Source organism: Podarcis filfolensis (assembly GCF_964270895.1).
Source record: "Podarcis filfolensis genome assembly, chromosome: 1".
Classification (NCBI taxonomy): Eukaryota; Metazoa; Chordata; class Lepidosauria; order Squamata; family Lacertidae; genus Podarcis; species Podarcis filfolensis.
The window spans coordinates 27,429,709-27,456,188 of NC_139604.1; the positions used below are offsets into that span (position 1 = coordinate 27,429,709).

The window sequence follows — 26,480 nt, forward strand, 5'->3', positions numbered from 1 at the left end:
GACTGATTTTCTGTTCAGTAATGATTTGCTGATATTTTGAGTTGACCCCCCCCCGAATATTATATTTCAAATGGATCATTAAATATGTAATTTATTTCAGTTGTTTATTTTGATAGTCATGGATGTTTATAGGATGTGTGGGCTTTGTTGTTTATTTTGTTGTTTCCATGGCTTGCAAAATGCCTTGTACATAGCAGTGTACAGTGGTACCTCGGGTTACAGACGCTTCAGGTTACAGACTTTGCTAACCCAGAAATAGTACCTTGGGTTAAGAACTTTGCTTCAGGATGAGAACAGAAATCGCGTGGCGGCAGCGTGAGGCCCCATTAGCTAAAGTGGTACCTCAGGTTAAGAACAGTTTCAGGTTAAGAATGGACCTCCAGAACGAATTAAGTTCTTAACCCGAGGTACCACTGTATAAAGCTGGCATACAAATTAAAAATGAAATGAAAAAAATACGAAACAGTAACTCAGAAAGTCAAGATTTCCCTTGATGCATTAGGTGATACTTTATAGCCCAATGTGATACCAGTGGATTCTAGCCTAATATTAGCCTTCTTAGTTTCCTCATTTTCTTCCCTAAACCTTATCAAATGTGCATGCATAATTATAATCAATGCATTCCAAATTCATTTCAACCCGTCAGCACTTTCCAAATTCATTCTAACCTGTCTGAAGTCCTTTATTTTTTCCAGTTGTGTGCTAGTTCCACTCTTGCTACAATGATTAAATTGACTATGAAATCCTGTTACTTACACTGTTGCTTACGCTTGAGTGTTTCCTTTAGCAATGCCAGCCAACCAGTCAACGGACTTAAAGGGACCTACCTACATGATGTAAGATAGCAAAAGTTGTCACCTTCCAGGGGTGTCAACTTGAATAAAATATTGGGAGCGGCAGGTAAGCCCCGCCCCACATAAGTGATTACAAGATGTGGCACACATACCATTTGAATGGCAATACCCATCAACTTGGGTGTGTATGTGTGTTGGCCCACTCAAATATTTTATTGGTGAGGCTGAAGGGATCTTGGCCCCTAGGAGTTGGCTTCCAACGAGTATTTTTTGATGACCAAGCATTCCCATGATATATGGTAATAATGAATCAGCGTGACTTTCCCCCTCAGTATTTATGGTTCTAATAGATGGCTGGTGGTAGCATAGTGGTTAAGAAACTGAGCTGCAAAAGAAGAAGTATTTCATTCTACTCTATGCCATGAACCCTTAGGCATGGGAGACCAGCAAAAGTGCCCCATCGACTCTTAGCTGTGGCCCAGTCCCTGCAATACAATCTTGTCAGGTGGTTTGTAAATTGACAGCAATGTAATGTTGGTAGCAATGCATGGCTCAAGTACTACATGCCTGCAAAGTGGTAGTAAAGATACATTTACTTCCAGAACAATGAAAAATCAGCACTATAAGATTACTGAGGGCCATGTGAATATGCACAAACCCTCTCGCACATAGTGCAGATGCAACACTACTCATCTCAAACAATGATTAGATCAGATGTGAGCCATAACCTTCCCTTCCCCCTTACCTATGCAAATCTCCACTTTTTTTTCCTTGTAAAAAAGAACAGCATTTGTCTTCCACAGGGATCCCCCATCTTTTTTCTATCCTCATTTCTTTCCCTGGGCAAGTCAACTGGGAGAAGAGGCTGTATTGCCATAAATCTGTGGTGTGGGGGACAGAAGCCAACACCCCACCAATGACTCTTGAGATAAGAGTGTTCTTGCTGGTGCTCGTGCAACAATTCCCCTCTCCCAATCTTTCCTGGGAGCGCACGCGTACAAGTTCTGTGCAATTTATAGGCCTTCAAGTCATAAAGCAGATGTGGGGGACATCCAGATGTTGCAGGTCTACAACTCTCACCAATCCCTGGCCACTGACCATGCTTACTGGGGCTTGGCAGGAACTGTAGTTCAGCAAAACATCTGGAAGGCTAAAGTCCCCCCGTACTTGTCATAAATATTGGTGGAAGGATCAAGGGGCATGACCCCAATATCCCTTTTATCATGTTCACATTATACTTGGCTATGCTTGAACAGCTTATGGGGAAGCCAATATATTTGGAAGAAAATACATCTTATTTCTTCACCATAAACCTGTGCTCTTGTTTAGTTGGAAAGCAAACCAAATGCATAATTCTTTCCAGATGTAGTTTAGCTCACAGAAAAGAAACTGTTTAGAAACTTTGGGATAGTCTCATAAACTTTTCTGATTGATACTGCAAGTCCCTGAGATCAAGATACTTATCCAAAACCTGGACCTTTAGATAATTGATTTTGTCTGCAAGCTAATGCATCAGTCTTGCTGCTTATTTTTGTGCTTTTAAATTCCAGGTCATATAAGCAGTACCATCAGCAATGAATTCCTTTTCTGTCTTGGGGTGTGGTGGTGGGAACTTTCAGAGTAACTACCCAACACAATTCCCCGCCCCAAGCCAGTTAGTTACATTTTTAATCCATAACATCCTTTACACTGTAATATTAAAATATTTTAAATGCACAGTGGGGAGACCAGATAGGCTGGCATAGCTCTTTTAATTCTTCTCTTGCCCTGCTAACCTTGAATCTGTAAACACTCCAAGGGCTCATTCGCTCAGCCCATTGAGGAGAGAGCGATGTGCTAAGCTTGCTTCCATGGGAAACAAAGGCCCATGAAGATCAATCCATGCCCTTTCCATTTGGAGGGTTAGCAACATCACGCTGTTCCTCGATTCCCGTTACAGTAATTGTGGGTTTAAAACAGAAACACATATTGGCCACAACACAACAGCTAATCTTAACTGTGATAAGCTTGAAACCTACTAGTTTGTCTCTATCTAATATTCACCCCCTATCCTATGTTTATTGAGATGTCTTAACTCTCAGTGTACTCAATGGGGCTTACTCCCAGGAAAGTGATACAGGATTGCAGCTTTAAATTTGTGGATTATGGTTTTTTTTTTGGGGGGGGAATCTGCTCTTGGAAACACCAATTTACATATCTGGCCTACTTTGATTAGGGATCCTGTGCAATCCAAAACCTAGTCATTGCCTGGAGATGAAAGGCCACATCCTGCTCAAAGGCCTTGCTGCTCATGCCAACAAGGGGGAAGGTGGGGTGGCAGGTAAATTGCCGCTCCAGCCTAAAAGGCATGCCACGTGATGCCATTATTGAAAAGGCAATGTCCAGGAGGGAGGGGGGGGAGTGACAGAAACAATCACTGAACCTGCTAGAACCTGTTTTTTTGAGGAACTAAGCCCCTCAAGTCTCATAGAGGACTGACCACAAGGTTTCTCCTTTGCTATCAATGTCTGCCTCCTTGACTTTAGTAACGCATGCCTATGATCTTGGGTTGTTCACATGTAACTGTTTTGGGACTCTTTTGAGTCGTGGAAATTCTTTGGGTATTAACTTAATCTCATACTCTCCAACATTTCTCTGATGAAAATAATAATAATAATAATAATAATAATAATAATAATAATAATAATAGTAATAGTAATAATAATAATAATAAATGTTATTATTTATACCCCACTCATCTATCTGGGTTGCCCCAGGCACTTTGGGTAGCTTCCAACATGTATAAAAACATAGTAAAACTATACAGGGCTGCCTTCAGATGTCTTCTAAAGGTTGTTTAGTTACTTATCTCCTTGGCTTGGGGTTCGTATAACTCCATACCTCCAACATTTCTCCAATGAAAATGGGGACCTGTTCCATTCCCTCCAACATAAATGTGGAGGGATAAATCTGACGAAAACATGGACATCCTAAGGAAAAGCAGGACATTCCAGGATCAAATAAAAAACTGGGATGGTTTCTGTAAATCTGGGATGTCCTTGGAAAATAGGGACACTTGGAGGGCCTGTAATCTGTGCCTTCTGCCATAACTAAATAAACTATTTGACTTTCCATCCCAGCGTGTTCATTGGCTACGTTGCTCACTAATTAGTAACAGTTTGGTTGTTCATAATAAACATGTTTTATTATGGCACTTTGACCCTGAACCAAGCTACTTATTCCTCTGATGAGTTTATTTGATGAATTTACTCTACAAACACATAAACACACACACACAAACACACAGATTTGGCATGCAGGGGACTGGCAACAAGCACACATGGGGATGACATCATTGTCTCTGCTTCTGGAATCAATGGTGGCACTTCATCCTTGCCCATCCCTGGAGCAATTCATACCTGCCCCTGCTGATAACGCTGTTCTCTGTGCAATTGTGCATCTGAGCATGGTCAAGAGGAATTGAATGGGAGCCAATGGCATGTGTGAATTATTGTTCCATTGCTTTTTTTTTTATCTGGGTGTTCGCTGTTAAACAAAACCTGAAGTTCAAAAGAGCCTGTGGGATGCAACTAATTCCGCACTGAAAAAAACTGGACGTGGATATATGATGTTGCTGTGTTATTTGAGCTGCCTTATTCATTCTAGGCCCACTGCTCACAATACAAAAATACCAGAGCCCTGCTAGCTGTTCCCATCCCTCTCGCACTCTGTCTTCCTGTCTCATAAAATGAATTGTCTAGTTTGCCTCCTTTGGTCTGAATAATGCCATTGCTACTGGAGCGGCTGGTGGGGGTTGGGGGGGGGGGAGAGGAGAGAGACAACAGCTGCAAATCTGAGTTAATGTATGTTTATTCTTTGGGAGATATTTCTCCTCTGAAACTCTAAAACACATTCCTCCTTGATCCTGAAATGTGGCTCATGATATATGACTATGAGTATTTTTAATCAGACTAGATCTATTATTTTCTGTTTTCTCTCTCTACCCGAATGCAATGAATTTTACCACTCCTAGATGTACTTTCTCTCCCTCCTCTCTTTACAATGTACATGTATAATAAAACCCTGCATTAACTCTCAACCTTCCACAGTCACATACTCTCTTAAAAGATTGCTCCTTTGAAATGCATTTCTTTCAGCCCTAATTTCTTTCTTTCCTGCAGCCCATACTGTGCCAGAACCCCATTCTTACAAGTGCTACTGACTATTAATGAAATACAACTGGTAAACATAGGCAAATATTTTGATTATGTACATATGCTAGGAGGCTGCTTCCAAAGATTTGGGTAGTTATTCTGAATCTGAACCAATATTTGAACAGCTTTCATCTCCTGCCTTCATCAGATCCTACTGAGTATATAATGTTCCTTTAGTGCTTTGGCCCCGTATAATTTTTTTCATCAGCCCCCTCTACCTGACATCCCTGCTTCTCAAATCCCCCTTGTTATCGGTCCTTCTTCAGTATACATCACCCTTGCACTTAGTCCCTACATGACTCCTCCCTTGCAGGGTGGAACAATAAAATTATTTTCTGCTTCTCTCTATTGTATTTTCAGAAACTGATAGACCAGTTCCCTTTTGAAGTTAGAATGTTTGAGGACATTCTGTATCACCAACAGGGCCACCTTCTCCCACACAAACCTTCCTGTACACTGAGTTAGTCTTTGGAGACCTTTTAGCTGGGTATCTCTGCCTTCTGAGGTTAGATGGATGGGGACTGGAGAGAGGACCTTTTCAGTTGTTGCAATTTCCCTTTGGCACACTTCCCCCAGAGATGCTTTCTTCCTGCCTATCATCTTGTAAGTCCATTTTATTTCCCTGGGCCTTTTAAGATAGCATCTGAATTGGATTTATCATGGTGCTGACATGCTTTATACTGCTTTGGGTATTTTAATGTGTATGTAATTTTTGCTGTGATATGCTTGTTTTCTTATTTTAATAAGAAAACCACCCTGGGAAATATGAAAGGGTGAGATGATGATAACGATAATAATATATAAAAGTGACACCTTGGGCTTTTCTTCCTTGTTTCCAGCTCTGTGTGAATGTAAGGTTTGGAGAATATGTGTGAATGTAAGATTTTGAACAGATGGTTTGAAAAGCATTTTTATGCAACAGTTTTTAAGGATAGTTTTTCCAAGGCTTGGCTTAGATGTTTCCTAGCCCCTGGAAGAATCAGTAACGCAAATATCTGTTACTGGAACTGTGGGACAAGAAATGTGGATTATTTCAGTTGGTGGTCATATCTTAAAATACAGAGGGTTTTTTCCCTTTTTTTTTGGAGAAAATGTCCAAAAATGATCCTAGATATAATGGGCTGGTTATTATGAATGGACCACTCGGCTATAGAACTGGAATATAAAAGAGGTTTGGAATTGGTACCAAATCTATTAATTCTGGTTTGAATAGAGTTGGGAAGTGGGTAAAAAAAACCCCAAATGTTTTTGTCAAGTCTTTGGTTTGTGGCTGAAATGTTCAAATTAACTATTTTGTTAGGCTAAGGAGGATAATGAGTAATGATTTTCAGCTGAGATGGGAACCATTTGTTAAGTTATATGTTGTAATCTTTCTCTGTTATGCATTTCATGGCTGAAATATTTCATTTTGTTCCTTAATTGCAATGATGAATAATTTTAGATCAATACATACTGCTCAGAAAATACTGCCTACAGTTTTTCAGTGAGAATCTGAGCTGAAGGAGTATAATCTCACATTTGTTTATTCAACTCCTCTGCTGTGGGAACTGGACTCCCAGAAACTAAGCATCTAGAGTTTCTCTGCTGCTGAAGAATCAGGATGAGCTACACTTCCGAGTAAAGGTCAAGAGGATCAGTTTGCTACTGGCTACCAAAGGGGTGGCTGTACACTTAAGACGGAAGCAAGGGAATAGTTGTCTTGAGTTCCAAGTCTTTTTGTCGTGTGATCCAAATGCAGGCATCACTTACTGCCAATCACCATTTATGTCCCAAACTCAGACACATAAAGAAGAAGAAGAGTTTGGATTTGATATCCTGCTTTATCACTACCCAAAGGAGTCTCAAAGTGGCTAACATTCTCCTTTCCCTTCCTCCCCCACAACAAACACTCTGTGAGGTGAGTGGGGCTGAGAGACTTCAGAGAAGTGTGACTAGCCCAAGGTCACACAGCAGCTGCATGTGGAGGAGCGGGGAAGCGAACCCGGTTCACCAGATTACGAATCTACTGCTCTTAACCACTACACCATGTAGTTTGAAATCCTTAAGAATCTTTATCAGCACACACAATACTTCAGTGACCTGTTAAAGAGGCCACATAAATACATTGGCAAAGCATAATTGAAGATTCCAGGACTTTAAAAGCTGGACTATTGTAATGAAGGAGAAATGATGCACCGCGAAGCAAAATATCCATCTGCCATAGCAGTTTTGCATTCAATTCATTCTTTTTATGCTGTTCTACATGGAGTGCTACAAGAAACTTTACACTACTCTGCAAACTTTACAATGAATATGTGGAACAGTTGTAGCTCAGTGCTAGAGCATTTGCTATGGGGGCAGAAGGTCCTGGGGTGAACCCCTTGCTTGTCTGGGCAGGGCTGAGCAAGACTCCTGTCAGAAAATCCTGGGGGGTTTCTTCCAGTCAATGTAGAAAATCCTGAGCTAAATGGACCAGTAGTCTGACTCAGCTTCCTATGTTCCCATTAAAATGTCCTTATGTTCAGCTGGTCAACCACAACATTTGCATGTGGAATTCTAACAGCCCAGTCCTGTGCATGTTCACTCAGATGTTCTGTTGAGTTCAACTGGACTTAGTTGGCCAGGTATTAAAGGAAGGGTCTGGCAAGGAGGGGTGTGTTTGAGTTGCTAGGAAGGCAGGGTTGGTGAGGAAGGTGAACCAAGTAACAGAACACTTAGCATATCTTGAATCAAAAGTTCCTGAGCAAAAAAGACTTCAAGGCGCAAGAGGGGCTCTTCATTTTCAGCAAAGTCTCCTTGCACCATATATCATGCCATTCCAGAGGGTTCTGCAACATGAAGAGAGAATGGGAAGTGGGTTGAACCAAGAATAGTCCTGAGAGCACTGCAGAGCTCATGGTAGGTAGGTAGAAAGACAGACAGACAGATAGACAGACACTCACCCAACCACCTGAATAGCAAAAACTAGGAATATAACACAGGGAGTGCTCCTGTTCATTGTGAGCTATTGGAGAAAGACTCCCATTGATCGACTAGCCTGCTTTTGTGTTGACATGCCCAAGATTAAAATGTTTGAGAAACTTTATACCTAAGGAAGCAAACCAGACAGATGGAAAAGAGGGTTGTTTCTATATGATCTCAGATAGGATTCCACATTTTACTTTGTTTCTGTGTATCAGAATTGGATGGAACATAAATGTCCTCCTTTTAAGACCCTACAGTTCTGTAAAATGCCACAGAACCAGACTTTTTTTTTAAAAAAAATAATTCTGAGTTCTCACTCTCAAACCAATTTGGGGACTAATGCCATTTTGCACTGCTGTTATCTGTAATGGCTACTGTTTAATTACTGCTTTGTTCTCCACACAATAAACAGATAGTGACCCTCCCCCCCCATTCTCAAAGTGTTTACACGGCAGTAATCCCATTGACCTTGAAGGGATTAAGCCAGAGTAAATGGTTTGAAATTTGTAGCTAGCAAAAGGTGTTTATCTCCTAGAACAACACACACAAACACACACACGCCCACAACCCCCCCAAACAAAAAAACGAAAAACAGGCAGTGAGAGAAAGCAGAGCCAAACTGATTATTTTTTTTCTTCAAAGAGAAGGGAAGAGAGGCAAAACATTGCTAAGGGTCACTGACTTTCCACATTCCTTGTTGAAGTAAACAGGGGATATTTCTAGAAGGCCAGTTTCTCAGCAGGCATAAAACTGTAACGTGAGGTGGGGCAAAACACTGCCTACAATAAACTTTACTGGTTGAATTATTTAAAATGGAGACATTTTTACACTGCCTCAAGGATGGTGGGAAGAGGATGCTTCTGAGAGCAGAGCTGTGTGCGCATCACCAGGCATATATGGAAAAAAGAAGCAAAACTTAGTCTTATTTGGCTTTATATATCAAGTATTAGCATCTACATGCTCTCATATTACACAAGCCACCCTTCCTTCTCCTCCTCTGTTTTGTCATCTGTCGCCAGAATGTAGGTACAAAACTTTTCTTTTTTCTCGTTCTCGTTCTCTTTTTCTTTCTTTAGGTTCATGCAACTTCTGAAAGTGACTGGTTTATTCATGTATTTTATATTTAGAAGGATTTTTTAAAAATTCACCCCACTTTTCAAAGAAATCACAAAGCGCTGACCAACCTCTGACAGCATTTAAGATGACATAAGCACATGTATAAACCAGTAACTGCATGTAGAAGCAGCAGAGGGGGGAAAAGACCAGTGACTCCATGGTAAAAGGGGAAAAGGGGGGCGGAGAGAAAGGTCTTAACTTGTTTTGAAATGGCTGCAGGACTGTTTCTTGCCAGAGGTTAATCCAAAGCATTGGGGCTGCATAGGGAAGGCTCTGCTTCACAGACACCAATCCACAGAAGGTAGAATCAGAAGACATCTAAATTCTAGCCCAGCACAACATGACTGCAGGCTGTTCTGAGCTTAGCTTTGAGCCCCCAGTGTGCTTTTGGCTGCAAATGTAGTTTACAACATCCTTCTTTGCATTGACAGGATTACCGTATATCCCAGTTGACTAGTAACTATTGGAGTTCTGCAGCCAGATATGTCAGTCCTTTGTTGGAAATCCACCATCACAAAAAAATAAAAATAAAATAAAAATCCTACTATTTCTTTTCCTAGTAAGATGTCTTCTAAGACTGGAAAGCTTTTACAAACATTAATTGACTAATTATATGGTTGAATATATATGCTTTATCTTATGAAAAGAGAGAAAATGTTCATTTTGAGATACTTTCCCTACATCATACATTATGTTCTCATAACTTAATGTGATTAATCCAAAATGCATCCAGCCTTTGGGTGTTTGCTATTAACACAACTGTCACAGCCTGCAGTTCTAAGGCTGCAATCCCTAAATGTACTTACTAGAGGGGAGGTCCCATTGAATTTAAGGAGGTTTACATATGTGAACTCATGCCGTTTTGAAATATTTTGCTATTTCGCATTATTTTTTTTAAAAAAAGTTTAGATGAACACTACATACTCCCCATTCTTCAAAGAAACAGAAGCCCTAAAACAGCATCAATAGGTTAAATATCCGTTTGGCTCAGAGAACAAACTCATGGTATCTTTGTAACATTTGATTACAGTGATACCTCTGGTTAAGAACTTAATTTGTTCCGGAGGTCCGTTCATAACCTGAAACTGTTCTTAACCTGAGGTACCACTTTAGCTAATGGGGCCTCCTGCTGCCGCCACGCCAATGGAGCATGATTTCTGTTCTCATCCTGAAGCAAAGTTCTTAACCCGAGGTACTGTTTCTCTGTTAGCGGAGTCCGTAACCTGAAGCACCTGTAACCTAAAGCATCTGTAACCTGAGGTACCACTGTATTTACAAAGAGACAAGCAGGGAATAGTGCAAGCAAACAGAATCCTACAGCATGCAGCACAACCACCAATCCTACATCAGATTCTCAAGGCAATAATCTGGACCATTCACAAGTCTGAAGACTGCTTGTAGCTAACCTAAACTCACAGCTCTTTCCCATACTGTGAAAATTCAAATTGCTTCTGGCTGTTTTTCTATCCCTTCCCTGTAAGCCAACATTCTTTTCCCTGAAGAAGGGTAGAAGATTTGCTCCAAATGCAGAAGGTCCTATGTTAGATCCCCAGCATCATCAAATACAGCTGGGAATGTTTCCTATCTGAAATCATGGAGAGTCGCCCCTCCTAGTCAGGGTAGAAAATGGTCTCACTCTGCATAAGGCAGCTTCTTCTGTCCCTGTTTTCTATGTAGAAATTCATCCAAGTTGGAGATAAATGCATGCTTCAAAAACTTTATGCAGCACTTTGTGCGTCTATGTCATGCCCAACTTCTTGCAGTGTAAATCTTAGCAAGAATACTCGCTGGCAGTATCCAAAAGGATTGTGCGTTTTACTTTTTATATTGTTTTATAAAGGATCCCATGTGATTCCGATAATTCTTGTGCATAATTCTAACATGAGTCAAGTTTTAAATAACAAAAGGCTGTGCGAATAAAATTATTTTTAAATTAAAAAAAGAAAGAAATTCATCCAAGTGAATCTGGTGAATTGTGGTTTGTGAGTTCTGTGCCTACTGTGCACCAATTTCCCAATTTACTCTGTTGTCTCAGTGTCTCATTGCATCAGGATGTGAGTGCAAAGCTTTGCAAAAGTTGGTTACTAAAAGCACATAGAAAAAAAGCAACACATAATTGCTGCATCACACAGCTTTCATGCAGTGCCAAACAAGTCTCACTTCCTCGCAATCCACACTGAAGCACATTTCATCTAAATCAGCCCATTACCATCAAGAGAAAGATTTGGGGATTAGAATATAATTGATTTCACATGCAAGTATACAATTCCCAGATGTATAATGAGAGCAGAACTGGATCCCCTGGTACATATGGGTAAGTTCTGTCGGTAAACAATTTCCTAGGTGTTTGTGTCTTGGTCCCGAGAGAGCTTATGTCTGATGAGTCCTACTGAAATATGAATGCTTTGAATAATGAGTCTGTGAATGTGTTTGTGTGTGTAATCATTAATCAATATTAGCTCCTAGCTATTATGTTATGATCAATTGTGTGTCCTTGGATAAGGAGAAATTAAGCCAGTCACTGGTATGTATATAAAAATGACAGTTTTTATTTGTGTTTCTTATTTGGAATTTCATTTCCAAACCAAGCACATAATTAACAGTTCCTAGAAAGGCTTTGGGAAAATTCTCCTTGAACCAGTGAAGGTCCAAGAGGTTTGCTGCCTGAGGCAAAGGACAAGATGGCACTCTTCCACAAAACCCCACATACAGAAGATAGTTGGACCTCAATGCTGGCTGCTTCTACCACACCTGAGGTCCAGGATTAGCCACCTGAGGCAGTTGCCTGGCTCCACCTAATGGTAGGGCCAGCTCTGCCTGGAGCCTTATCCCACAACTGAACTATTCTCAGACTCAATCTATATATACGTTCTGCCACAAAGGTGACTGCTTGAAATGGAACCATATGAGTGCAGATCTGTGCGGCAAGATGGTGCCCCAGTGCTACTGCAAACTTGCTTTTCAGAGGGAAAGAGTTACCCTCCTACCAATTGTTGCAACGATACAGTCTGGTGTCGTGTGGGAAGTTTTGTGGAGCTCATTCAAAAAGACCCGATTCTAATTAGGCGAAGAGGAGGGATAGGGAAGTTTAGCATCCCATTGCACTTTCAGCGCTCACAAGAATTGTGATTAAATTTACAATTAATCCTATTTGCTAAAACAAGGGGTTCCCAAACTGTGGCTCGTGTCTGCATTAATTAGTCATACTGATTTTCAATTGTCGTTCGATTGCTTCTTTTATTTCTTATATTGTATTTTATTGTTTTGCCATTTGAATTCTAAAGCACTCACGAGTTTGGGGTGGTGGTGGCAGCTTGGGAGAGGGAATTATCTGTGATAACTTCTAGAGTTCCATTTCTACAAAGGTGTGCCAGGCACTTACATTACTTAGGACGGCCATACGCCCAGATTTTCCCCAGTCGTTACCGGTATTTCAAAGGCCGAATTGATGGGGGGGGGGATTTCTGAAAGGCAGCGGTTTGTCCTGGATCATAGACAAGTTAATTGAAAAATCGCTTTTTTTGTGCGTATTTGTAAAAAAAAGGCTCAACAGCTTTCGGGGTGTCCTGCTTTTTACTTTTTGAATTATGGCAACCCTATATTACATAGTTTTTGACATGTGCTGAAAATGTGTCTTGCTATCCTGGCCTTTGACACCTGATAAACAGTTTTAGGACCCACCCCATTCCCTTGATTACAATCTGTTTTAACTTTTTTTAATATTGTATTTTGAAATTGTTGCACGCCCTTGAACATCATGGTGAATGGCTGGCAAGAAATGTAATAAATAATGGTAATAGTAATAATACTGAAATTTGGACAATTATTTTGGATGCATTCCTCAAGTCAACATATAAAACAATAGCAAAATAATAATGTAAGTCTGGCAAAAGCCACCGTCTGCCCCCACAGTACTTAGGAGTTGAAGCCGAACAGTTCAGGCACTATTGTTACTGAATAATAATGATATGCAAAGTACTAGAAAGAAATTAACAGCTAAAGCCTATTTCTCATCTGAAATATAGTAGTTAGCTGCTGGAAGAACAGTCCCCCCTTTTGCCTTTGTGGAAGAAAATAAGGATGTTCAGCATATGCATTATAAATATTCCAAATAAAGCTGTTCTTTAAATGTTACGTTAAATTGGATTTGTTTGAATAGAGTATGAATTCATTATGTTCACTGCAAGACTTCAGTTTACTTTGTGGTAATAAAGCTGAGAAATAATTGAACCAAGCTGGTATTAAACACAAGAGAACCAGAGCCATGTTTCAAGAACAAGTTTCAGATGTGAGAAGTGAAAGTTGACGTTGGGTGGGGGGGAGAGAGGGAAGAAGGCATAAAGATGTCACGACCCAAAGTTCTCCCTTTAAGAAAAAGAAAAGAAGAGTTATGCAGCCCCGTTCGAAGCTTAGCAGATACTGCAATGCGCAAATCTGAACTTTTCTAACTGTGGAATGTCCCATTCACTTTGAAGGGGGGGGGTATAGTTCGCCTATAGTTGAGTTGCCCAGTTCTGATGGCTGCTTCTACTTGATCTCCAGCCCTTGATTTCTGGTCCTTGCAGTCTTCATTAGGGAACTGCCTCCAGAAGAAGTGTTGGGTGGGGGGCATTTTGAGGGTTAAAGTAAAGGTCCCCTGGACAGCTAAGTCCAGTCAAAGCCAACTATGGGGTTGCGGCACTCATCTTGCTTTCAGGCCGAGGGAGCCAGCGTTTGTCCACAGACAGCTTTCTGGGTCATGCGGCCAGCATTACTAAACCGCTTCTGGTGCAATGGAACACTGTGACAGAAATCAGAGCGCACGGAAACGCTGTTTACCTTCCTGCCACAGTGGTACCTATTTATCTACTTGCATTGGCATGCTTTCAAACTGCTAGGTTGGCAGGAGCTGGGACAGAACGATGGGAGCTCACTCCGTCGTGGGGATTCGAACCGCCAACATTCCAATCTCCAAGCCCAATAGGCTCAGTGGTTTAGACCACAGCGCCACCCGCTTCCCTTTTAGGTTACTCTAATGCCATCGGCGTTGGGGCTATTTTGGATGGGAAGCTATTGAATACTGTTACTTGGACCATTGGTAAGCTTTATGCTCATTTTAACGTGCAATTGTAAAACCGCCTGTCAATTGTTAGCATGTTGTGATACTATAACTTCATTGGGCTGGTTTGGGGGCTTCCTCCCCCTTTTTCGTAGTACGAGTGTATACCTCAAGCCTGCTGATATCTTCCTGCTGTATGCGCATTGTGCCATTTTGGCTACTGAAGCAACAGACCTTATGGTGGGACACCAGAAATAGAGGAAAGCCACTACATATCAGAGACATTTACGTTGAGCGCTATGCTACAAGGCTGAAGACAGTCACATTCCTTGAAGTCTTATAGGAATTCATGGAATGTATTTGCACAGTTGTGGACTAGCAGATTATCTCGCTGTTCTCTTAAGATATCTGTTGTGCAGCTCACACAGGTTTCCAAGTGAGACAGCTGCAAATTAAGACATGATGCATTTGTAACTCCCCGTGACACGTTATTCAGTCTTCTGCATAAGTTATGAAATAAGACAGAACAGCTCTTTATTATTTATGGAAGATCGTTGTTCATACAGAAAGCTGTAACATTTTGAAGCTGATGAGTGTTCCTGTAACTTTCTCTGTACTTCATAATGCAGCATTAAATTTTGTGGCTATTTCAGGTTTCTACAAGGCATCTTGTAGGGTAGTCATTTCATTTTGATTGATTGTTTATTTTTGCCTTTTGGCACTGTTGGCTGAAGTTGTGGGAGGCAAGTTTCCACCCCTCCGGACGAGCCAGTTTTCAGACCGGTCTAGCAGAAGTGGCTCACCAGAGGTTGTTGGATCCCCAACTCCCATAATTCCCAGCCTGCATGTCCAGTAGATGGGAGTTGCAGCTGAACAACATCTGGAGGGAGGCCACAGGCTCCTCACCCCTTTTTTCATGGGGAGCAGATGTAGGAATCATTTATAGGTCAGGCTGCTGGCAAAATAATAAGAACAGGAGGAACAAAATCAAAGTTCTAAATCCATCTCATACTTCCAGTTGAGTTATGAAAAGCATTCAATATGTTATATACCCAGTTAGCAGAAAACACTACAACTGTGCATCCTTTTTGAGTTCTTGTAGAATGGTTTCCTTTTGCTTGTGCATTACCAAGCACTATTAGTTTGTTGCTGTATCTACAAATACTTTTGATCTGATTAATCTCATTCTGCTGCTCTGGGTTCCTTTGGAAGGATATATTTAACAAATATATAAACAAATAAATGAGTATGTTCAACCAAAAAGCCATGAAGCATGAAGGAGGTGGAGAAGGCGAAGGTAATTTAGTGAATTTGAACTGAAGGAAGGCAGGGCAGAGGAGGAAAAGGTGAAATTGCGTTGAAGGCAACGGTGCAAGCTGATGAGGGAGATGGTGGTGGAAGAGATTTGGCTATGAAGGCAATGGTATTCAAGGCGATTCAAGGTGATGGTATTCAAGGTGTATTGCAAAGCCTGAGGAGAGGCTTTTGAACACTGCTTTGTTGGTACCTTTGGTGCTGTGAAAACTGTGTAAAGAAATGATACCAGTCTGGCCTGCTTAGAAGGAAATTTTCCTGTTAGGCTCTGGAAACGATTCTTTCAGACTGAGCTGCTTTGTGACACTAGTTTGTCACATTTGATGTGTCTAGAGATGGAATTTTGTGTGGAGTTTCTTGCCATCCCTCCTGTATTTTCTCCTCTCTTCGGGTGCCACCAGACTGTCACTATTTTGAGGAAAGAAATCGAGCACATAAAAGCGGATTAAAGTGCCCTGTGGTTTGAGTGCAAGAAATTAACTTAAAAAGCAAACAAACCCAGACTTTTGCAGTTTGAAAAGTGATGTGTGTGTGTGGGGGGGTGGAGCATGGGTGATTAAACACCCCTCAAGTAAATCTGGGTGAATGCTCATTGTTTCACAATTGCCCTGCAAACAAATCAGAACAAATGGACAATCAAGGCTGGCCATGCTGCAGAAGCTTTGTGCCAGCGAATCAGGATGGATGCTCAATAAATAGGTGATGTGGAGGAACCCTTGGCTGTGTGTTCTGGGGCCCAGTCAAGAAGGCCACCAAAATGTGTCCCTGCCTTATAGATCTTTACGATAGAATGATTAGCAGGGCAAAGAATCATCCTGTGTTCAGATGAAGAGAGGTTCGGGAAAGACTCAAAGCCTTCGAGGTGATCTCATTTCACGCTACTTAAGTTAAAAGCCACCTTGCAGCCATAAAAGCAGCACAGCTTCTAATATCCTTTCCCTCCTTTCTCTAAAAGTTTATATTGCAGCCTTCCCATTGTAAATCCAACCTTTTGCCTATGTCTTCATTCTCCAGTTACTTTGATCAATATATATGAGGCATTTAGAATGAGTATTCAAGACCCCAAACTGAACCACCTCGTGTGCGTTCCCAAAGCCCTACTTATTCAGTTCGGGGAATTTAATGGGTATTGCAGACCATGGGAGCCCCCATTCAGAGGCAGCTGCGCTAAACTCTAATCTAAAATGGTAGGGTGACTTAAAGACACACACACACTCAAGCAACTGCAACTGCAACTGAGCTTCACTGCTGTTGCTTCCTCATTCCCCTTTCCTTAGGTAACTCTGCTTCCTTTGTTTGTCTCAGCCAAATGCTTAGTTCATTAATGGTGGAGAACTGCATCTGCAATACATTATACAAGGCATGAACAGGACAAATGTGAGAAATGACTCCATAAATAATGAAAATTGACATTATTACAATGTGCCAAAAAAGCAGCTAAACCAGGACTTCATCAAAGTATATCATACTAATAATGATATAATTCACAATGAATAATTTATCTGATGAATTTAGCCCCTATTTCTCTGCTGCTGTAATACTAGTAATTAGCCTGTGATTTCCCAACATCATTCAAATTTATTTGACTTTTTTGTTATGGATTGATGGCAGTTAGAGGAAAACACATCTCACAGAGCTTGACTATAGCAGCTCACTTCACTTAATTGCAAATCCGTTGTACCAGGTCCTTGACTAAAATGATTGCTGTGGACATCTGTGCTGGGATGACTCCCCTCCACACCTTCCTTTTAACTGGAAACTTCAAATCCCTGCCCCCACTTTTTAAAAAATCTGGTCTAAGAGACCAGAGTTTATGGTGTTGATTCTCAAGTGCAAAATACAAGGAAATAAAAAGACACAAACTACTACAGTGCAATAAGAGAATACGACCTCATGAAATACAAAAGCTAACATTTGACACCAGCTTAGAGAAACTCTGTGAATAATGTAAAAGTAAGGCACACGGGTGGCACTGTGGGTTAAACCACAGAGCCTAGGGCTTGCCGATCAGAAGGTCAGCGGTTCGAATCCCTGTGACGGGGTGAGCTCCCGTTGCTCTGTCCCTGCTCCTGCCAACCTAGCAGTTCGAAAGCACGTCAAAGTACAAGTAGATAAATAGGTACCGCTCCAGCGGGAAGGTAAACGGCGTTTCCGTGCGCTGCTCTGGTTCGCCAGAAGCGGCTTAGTCATGCTGGCCACATGACCCAGAAGCTGTACGCTGGCTCCCTCGGCCAATAAAGCGAGATGAGCGCCACAACCCCAGAGTCGGTCATGACTGGACCTAATGGTCAGGGGTCCCTTTACCTTTACCTTTTAAGGCACAATTGCACATCCTTGTCAAACTCTCTTCCCGCCACATTTATTATTACTTTTTCAAGGGCAACAGTTTGTGCAGGCCTCTCTTCAACTTGGGTGGAACTGCCCTGCACAGGTTGTAATTAACTGTGGCTGATGAAATGCTTCTGCAATCTTAGACTGCATCTTATGCACTGGCAACCAGGGGCCAAGGTAGTTACCCCCCCTGATTTTTTTGAAGGGACTGGGCCCCCTCAATGTTCTGAGGATGTTTGGCAATGCCCCCTGGCTCTTCACCACATCAGGACATCACATCAGTTCCCTCAATCAACCTGAGAAGATGGCGCCTCTGGGCTGCATCAACAGATCCCTGCTACATCCTGTGTGCAACTCTTGGTACCACCAATGGACAATGATCAACTGGCGTATGACCAGAGGAGGGTGACTAGGATCCCAAAGGGTCTAAAAACCAAGTCCCATGAGGAAAGCTGAAAGAGTTGAGTACAGTGGTACCTTGGGTTAAGAACTTAATTCGTTCTGGAGGTCTGTTCTTAACCTGAAACTGTTCTTCACCTGAGGTACCACTTTAGCTAATGGGTCCTCCCACTGCTGCTGTGCCACTGCTGCACAATTTCTGTTCTCATCCTGAAGCAAAGTTCTTAACCTGAGGTACTATTTCTGGGTTAGCAGAGTCTGTAACCTGAAGTGTCTGTAACCTGAAGTGTCTGTAACCCAAGGTACCACTGTATGTTTAATCTGGAAAAATGGGGAGGTTAAGGAAGGACACAAGAACAGTCTCCAAGTAACTGAAGTGCTGCCATGCAGAACAGGGAGTGGGCTGTTGTTCTCAGCTGTTCCAGAAGGCAGTATTGGAGCCACTGGGTGAAAAATGCAGAGAAGCAGATTTTGGTTAAACAGTAGGAGAAACTTCCTAATGGGAAGACCTGCCTGCTTTAGGAGGTGGTGGGTTCTCCCTCATTGGAGATGTAATAAGCTAAGACTGGATTGCCATCTTGCACCGAGCAAGAGTCAGACTGACTTCCAAGCTCTCTTGCAACTCTTAACGATTCGGTTCTCAATCGTTATTTTCCTTTGTAATTGGTTTTTTTAAAATATCTAATTCTGTTTACTCATTTTTAATAGTTTTAAAACAGTAACTTCTGCTTTAATGTCAGCTTTGTAGGTTGTCATGCACTTCGATAGGTTACATAATCCTTCAGAAAAAATCTATCTGTTTTATCCAGCAATGAGCAGCAGAGGATACAATAGCTCTGAAATCCCTTGGTATGTTCGGCAGTGTTGGCCAAATTGGCAGCTGTCAGATACATACTGTTAGGCTCAATTTACTATTCTGTTTTCATGCAAACTGACACACAGCAGGTTCCATGTCCTTTTCTGAAACATTTCTCCCAGGTGCTGGCTTTTGTATTCACCAAAATGCCCAAATAATTCCCTTGGGAACAGTTAGAGGGAAATATTTCAGGAATCAGTCAGAAATAAGGGATTTCTTGCAGTATTAATGAAATGTTATAGTGCAAAATGAGAAGCAGCGTTCATGATATATGAACCTAACAAACTCCAGTATATTCAGATGCCATTTTAATAAGCATACAGAACTGCTTTACGATGCCAGATGTGCATAAGAATAGGTGTGTGTGTGTGGGGGGAATCAAATCTTTGTACATGATGGCTTAGTTGGTAAAGCAGGAGACTTAATCTCAGGGTTATGGGTTTGAGCCCCACGTTGGGCAAAAGATTCCTGCATTTTAGGAGATTGGAGTAGATGATCCTCATTGTCCATTCCAACTCTACAATTCTGTGATTCTATCTTATGCCCAGAAGGTTTCTGGGGAAATGAAGCCTTGTTACTTTGCTACACAATGCCCCAAACCACCCAAAACATTTCCAAATGCATTTTTTTAAATAAAAAAAGAAGTACGTTTCAGCGACTATTGTCAACACCCAAGGTATCTTTCCTGCTGTACTGTTGCTCCCCATCATCTGTTGCTGCCCCTGGTGTAATGGTTAGAGTGTTGGACTAGGATCTGGGAGACAAGGGTTTGAATCCCCACTCAACCATGAAGCTCAATAGGTGACCTTCGGCCAGTCACCATCTCTTACCTTAACCTACCTCACAGGATTGTTGTGAGGATGAAATGGGGAGGAGGAGAACCACGTACAGCACTTTGAGATCCTTGGAAGATAAATGAAACAAACAAACAAACAAACAACAAACAAACAACAAACATTTGGGCCCCCAGGGACTTTGGACTTGGGCTCCAAAGTTCAACTGTAACACCACCACTGGCTTAGGTTGTGAGACAGTAGCTCATCCATGATGACCACCCAAAGGGCTTCATGGCTGAATGGAGGTCCCAGGTCTCCCTAGGATGACATTCACAGTGGGAGCTGTGACACTGGGTCACAATATTCACAGCACTGCTTTGTGACTGCTGCAAGCTGCTGGTAGGAATGTTTTGGGGCAACACACTTTATCTTAATGCACAAAGCAAGTGCCACATGCCTGGAGAAGTGTCCCCCAGGTACAAAAAAAGGGGACACTGGCGATGAAGCAAAACGATGGGCTTAGCGGCAGCCTCTGTTACGTACGGCTGTGTCAGGACCGTTCCTCTCTGCGCCGAGAGCTTTGATGGACTTCTGCATTCCTGAAGACACTCAGGGCCATTAGGAAGAAAACAAATGCCACTGTTTGCTGCTCAATGAAGCCTAACATTAAAGGCTGATGTCCGGGGTGTGTGAATCCAATTAGCAATTTGATCAATGTTCTCAGTGCGAACAGTTGATATCATACAGAGGCCCTTATTCCAGAAGCCCATTGTAAATTTAGCACAGTTCGTTACAATGCAGATGGGAACACTGTTGCAAATGTTCTCGTTACTCACTGTTTAAAAATGTGAGAAGTTGTTTGTTTTTATTTACTATTTTAAGCAAGAAGTTTCTGTTTCACATCAGGGGTAGCTATCAGCTTTTGTGTAAGGAAGAGAAGACCACAAGCATCATTACTCTCAGCTCGAGACAGCCCTACAGATATCTTTCTGCTGTACTGAAGAAACATTTCAACACATCGATGTCACAGCTATCTGCTGGCATTTTTATCTTGGATCAAGGAGCTTTGCTCCCTCTTCTGAAGCCCACCTCTCTCCATGTCAGAGGTACCAGACAACACAAAGTTACAGCAGCAGAGACAGCTGTAGAAGGGAAGAGGGAGAAGAGGAAAGGGCAGAGGAGCCTGCACTTTTGTTAAGGCACAACAATTGGATGACCAACCTGCTGTGGATGTGTGTCCCCATTTCGGCATGCGTCGGCATCCACGTCAATTACATGTGCGGATCTTCCAGTCGCTGGACTGAGGTAGATAAATGCACAGCCCCACAAGTTCTCCTTGAGCAACAGACTTTTCCAGAACTGCTATGCTGGGAACCAGGCTTGGTTTGAAAACAACAAAGACTCTGGGGACTTCCGAAGGAAGGGCTTTGGCATTGTCTAATGATTTAGGCAGAGCTTTATTTCACACTTCATTTAGTTAGATGATTGGGACTGGAAATGAAGAGTAGGGGAAACGTGCCAATCTCTTTTAAATGACTTACTGTGTGTGGTTTTTATCGTCATGTCCCCTTCTGGGTTCCAGTGCAAGTTCTGGCTGTTTTGTCAGACCATCTCCTTAATTTATTATAATTAGTTGCTGCTGCTGCTGTTATTTTCCACTTAGAAGATGTGCCTTCACTACCAGGATTGGCTATATATGCATTTTTTAACGAGTAAGCCAATTGAACCTTGGTGGATTAGAGAAGAGAGGCTTTCATAAGATCCTTAAAAGTACAAAAGAGAGGGGTGGCAATGTACAGCCCTCTCCTCCGCTCAGCAGAAGAGGAAAAACCCACATAGGCACATAGGGTGAAGGTCTAGTTTTACACTTTATGAGAAATCAAGCGATGCACATGTATGTGTGTACCTGTCAGGAGGTGGAGTCAGGAGCAGGTCAGCAATATGTTACAGACTGTTTGGATGCAGATGAGTGGTGCGAGGCATCAGCTGTGGATGAAGGCTCAGAGCCAGGGGACTGATGGTGGGACGATGGTGAGTGGTCAGAGGGAGAAGAGGGAGGAGGAGGTGTCAGAAGCTGAAGAGGCAACAGGGTTTAATGAGCAGGAAGAAGCTTGGGCAAACAGCAGCCCTGATTCAGAGGTAGGAGAGGACGAGGGCCAGGAGACCGAGATGACGTAGGCTGCTGAAGAATCCAGGGGGTCTCCTCCTGCTGCGACCAGCTCCCCTCTTGGCTGGTCTCCCAGAACATGCAGAGAAGTGAAAAGAGCAGAGGAGAGATTGTTTGCAAGCAGACACAGTCTCCAATTGCTTGGGGGAAAACCTTGGAGAGGAGGGGACTTAGGCAGCTGTGGGAAGGTGAGGACTTTCAGTCCTCACAACTGCCTCGTTGGGGCAAGACCTACTGAGAAGAGTTGCCTGCACTGTTTTGGTTTCTTTGAATAAAGAGCTAACTTCACAGGCACTGGGTGCTTTCTTGTTTTATTGCGAAGATATGGGAACCACATACCCACAAAGCCTCTGCTGAAAGCTGCCTGAGAATCGTTCTGCTGCTGAACTGAGTGCACAGTTAGCTCAACGGTACAGCATCTGCTTTGCGTGCAGAAGGTGCCAGGTCCTTTCCCTGCACTCCTGCCTGAAAATCCTGGAGAGACGCTGTCAGTCAGTGTGAACAATACTGAACCACATGGCCAATGGTCTGACATGGTACAAAGCAGCTTCCTTTGTGCCTTCTGGCTCTCATCCTCCCATGGCAGTCAATCCACACACACCACAATGACATCTTCTCCGATTCCATTGAGTCAAGAATTTAATAATCTAGCAGGGGAGAGTAGGATGCTCTTCATCTAATAAAAAAGGGATAATCATGAGCAGGAGTTGAAGATTACACACTCCATGAGCCTTGCTTGTTTAATCGGCAGGTTTTGTAGTGTACAATAAAGCTCGATGCAGAGAGGCATGTAGCTTTTACCATTACTGCATTCAGGCAGGTGACTATGTAGTAAAAATTTTTAAGAAGCACACCTGCAAGCACACCTTGACGAGTATAAGCAGATTAGTAGTAAAGACCTTGGTTTGCCTCCTCTCTGCTTTAAAGGAGATGTTGGAAAATGGCAGTGCTCTGGACTTGAAAGACCAAGTTCGTGCGAGGCAATTTTGTGGTCAGAAAAAGTGAAAGCTCTTCCAACTCTTCTTCCACCTTTTTTTTGCAGCGGAATAAATTCCTGGTCCAGAAGATATAAGGGGGCTTTGGCTGTGTTGAAGAATTTGAGATGGGAAGGGAAAGGAGAAATGCTAATGCTGAGAGTGGGTCTTCCTCTCAGAATTAGGCCAGATCTGTATTTCCCCTTATTTCTTCCATGTAGTTCCATGTTGCAACCCCTTCCCTAGCCAGGACAGTCAGTTTGCCAGATTTTGGATATGAGGACTGCAGCCTGCATGGGTGGACCGGACCTGTCCAGAGCCTTGAGAGGATACTTCAAGGCTACATTTTTAAAAAAAAGACCTGTACAGAATAGTTGCACCTAGAACGAAAGACCCCTCAATTCTAGCCCCAGTGGTGGCTCCTCATAGTGATGGGAGTTTTTCCTGAAGTAACCATGCAACGACAATATGCCCTCATATACATTTATACAGCAATAACAACAGCTTTCTAGGGTTAGGCTTCTTCTTCCTCATCAGCTCTATATGTTTTGCTGTAGCAGGATATATATATATTTATTTTTAAAAATGTGATTCTGGAGATTCAAAAATAATCAGATTCTGCTTTCTTAACCACCACAGGACACTCTCTTTAATTACCTTCAGCGGAAAGCAAGCGATGAGGTTGCTTAGCAACTGGAAAAGTCTCACCCTCCATACTTGGAAAAATGGCCATCCAAGCTGTGACTAAAATGCTCTGCTCCATTGGATATATGAGGTGTTTGTTGTGTGTACTGTTCTTTCATGAGCAGAGCTGCCACAATTTCTTGTAGGACAGGGATGAACTGTACGTTTATCCATTGAAAATTCTAACACCTATATTCATACAACTCTGTAATGAAGTAGATATATCTTTATCTACTCCCACCACAAATACGTTTAGGAAATCTAGAATGAAAATCACTTGGGCTTTTCAAAACTTATAAAAAGCGGAACAACGCCTCCCTATTCTGGGCAAAGAAACGTTAGCAAATTCACTTAGATAATGCAGATGGTATCCAGAGAGAAAAGTCCTGATTGCACTTTATTGTGAAACCAGAACAAAACAGTATATAACGTGAGGAGAAATAAACATAGATTGTTTTTGTCTTTCTTATTTCAGGCTTTGCACGTAGCAGGACAACATTCAACCAAACATACAGAGGAAAACCCTTCAGAACTACACAGCCAATCAGAACTCATGCTCCTTCAGCAAAGATCCTGCTGAACTAATCTCTTAAATTACAAAGTGAATGATCCCTGCTGTTGCACTCACAACAAGAAATGCATAAAAAAATTCAGTAATCAATCTTATCTTGTTTTCCTACTTTTCTTAGAAAGCCTTGAAAAGACAGTTTGGAAACAATAAACCTACAAACAACCTGGTTCTTCTTTCTTTCTTTCTACTCAAAAAGCAGCCATTTGCACGCACACCCAATCCTGAGAGAAATGGTTTCCCAAATTCACATCTCCTCCCTCTCTTCTCTATGCAATAACTCCACTCTGACATACTTATTTGTGCAGTGTTGGGGATTCATCTCAGATTCTTCCCCTTTGAAATGATGGCCCATGGATCAACTGCAAGTTGGTCATGTGACATATGATGCACTGCTAGGATATTATGGCTGTTTTATGTCTTGGCTAAATAAATTCTGCTTGGCTGATTAAGTGGCCTTCATCCTATCATGCTTGTGCCTTCTCCTCCTTTTTTAAAAAAATGGAATTTGTGTGAAGGAAACTATAAATGAACACAACATAAATTCTTTATACCTTACTTACCAGGATGAGGACTGTGAGTTTAGTTGTGTCAGGATGGAGATAGGGCAGGCATAGGCAAACTCTGGCCCTCTAGATGTTTGGAACTACAATTCCCATCACCCCCAGCTAACAGGACCAGTGATCAGGGATGATGGGAATTGTAGTTCAAACATCTGGAGGGCCAGAGTTTGCCTAGGGCTGAGATAGGAGTTTTCTGTTGTTTTTCTGTCCATGTTTCCGGGAAATAAGAAGATTCTTGGCAAGCTTCCTCACTGTGTGTCTTCTACCTATGACACCTGCCCACCATACAAAGTGTGCAAAGTTCTTTCCATTCACAGGCTTGAGCAGTGAATGAGTAAATCTGATCCTACTGTGCAGTACAGCAAATATGAGGTTTAGGCCAAGGCTGGGGTGAATAATGTCAGCACCAGTAACCCAGGTGTGCTATCCATATAAAACCTGATGGCAGTCTGCTTCTACCAAGGTCAATAGTAAAGCTACCATTGGTTTTAATGGAGGATTGCAAGCCATGCATGTCACTTAAAACTATATGCAATATATTAAAATACTAGTGAGAGAGCTTGAAGCATAACAAGGAAAACACACAAGCCTCTTTTAATCTAATCTATTTGATAGACCCCTTTCCTTATCTGTTCTATGATTGCTCAGTTCTCCAGAGATATTGCTGGTGTAAACCTAATTAGCATCCCTGGTCTGTTTATTTATCTTAAGTGTTTGATATAATTTGATGTGTGCAGATATATTGATTAACTTAATGTATCTATAGAGTTTGTTTTAACCCTATTAGGAGAAAAGAAAGTGTGGGAGGAAGTTACCCAAAAAACACAAGTTTATCTCTTAAGCATTTGCTGTCAGAGCCTGGTCTACTTAATGCTATAAATTGCTAATTCTTGAATGAGCTAAATAATCTACATTTCTAAATGCATATGTTGAGGATTTAAAACAAAACAAAACAGGTAAGTTGCTATAGAACAGATATATACATTCAAGTTGCAAAATATATAGCACTGGATTTTAAAAAAAAATATATTATGCCCTTATCTTAATAGCTTCTTCTTATATTAAAAACAAGAACATATACTATAAATATATGTATGTTATAAATATGCTAACTCTGAAACTTTCTAAAACCTGGTATGCCAAGGTAAGGAATAAAACAGCTACACATAATGCAAAAAACAATGTGGATTTTAATGAGAATTAATTAAAAAGTATTAGTAATAATTCTCAATATTTTAGGGGTTTAGACTACATATATGATTTTTATGCATTCATCTCTGTATATTCCGGTGACCCAGTTAAGGTGGTCACCCAGTCAACTGAATTTGCATGCTAAATAAGACACTGTTTCTGCTTAGGAACTTGGGCCAGACATTTCCAGGAGAAGCACATTGTGCTCTATGTCTAATGCCAAATGTACTTCATGCGCTTATGCTATCGCCACACAAATGCAGAATCTGACACCTGTTGTATCATGCTCATTAATGCATGCTAGAAGTATTCAGCCTGGCCATGTTCATAGTCTTCAGGGGTTGGGTGTGTGACAATGGCCCCCAAAGTTTATTGTGATTTTTTTTGGAGCTTTGAAATTTGGTGGCAGCCTGGCTTATCTGAAAGATATAAGGTGGCAGAAGTTTGCAATTAGTCTCTGCCCCCCACATTGTTGCTAATTTTGCTGTTGCTGCAAGCAGCGGTGGAGCTGCAATTAAAAGCAGCAGCCTTGATAAATGCCCTACAGGAACCATGCTATGTCATGACTTAACA

General features: G+C 41.8%; 1 protein-coding gene across 4 annotated transcripts in view; it reads right to left on the reverse strand.

Moving 5' to 3' along the window:
• The window catches only part of B3GALT1 (beta-1,3-galactosyltransferase 1), a 335,884-nt gene that overhangs the window by 40,979 nt on the left and 268,425 nt on the right, over positions 1 to 26,480 (reverse strand). The window lies entirely within an intron of this gene.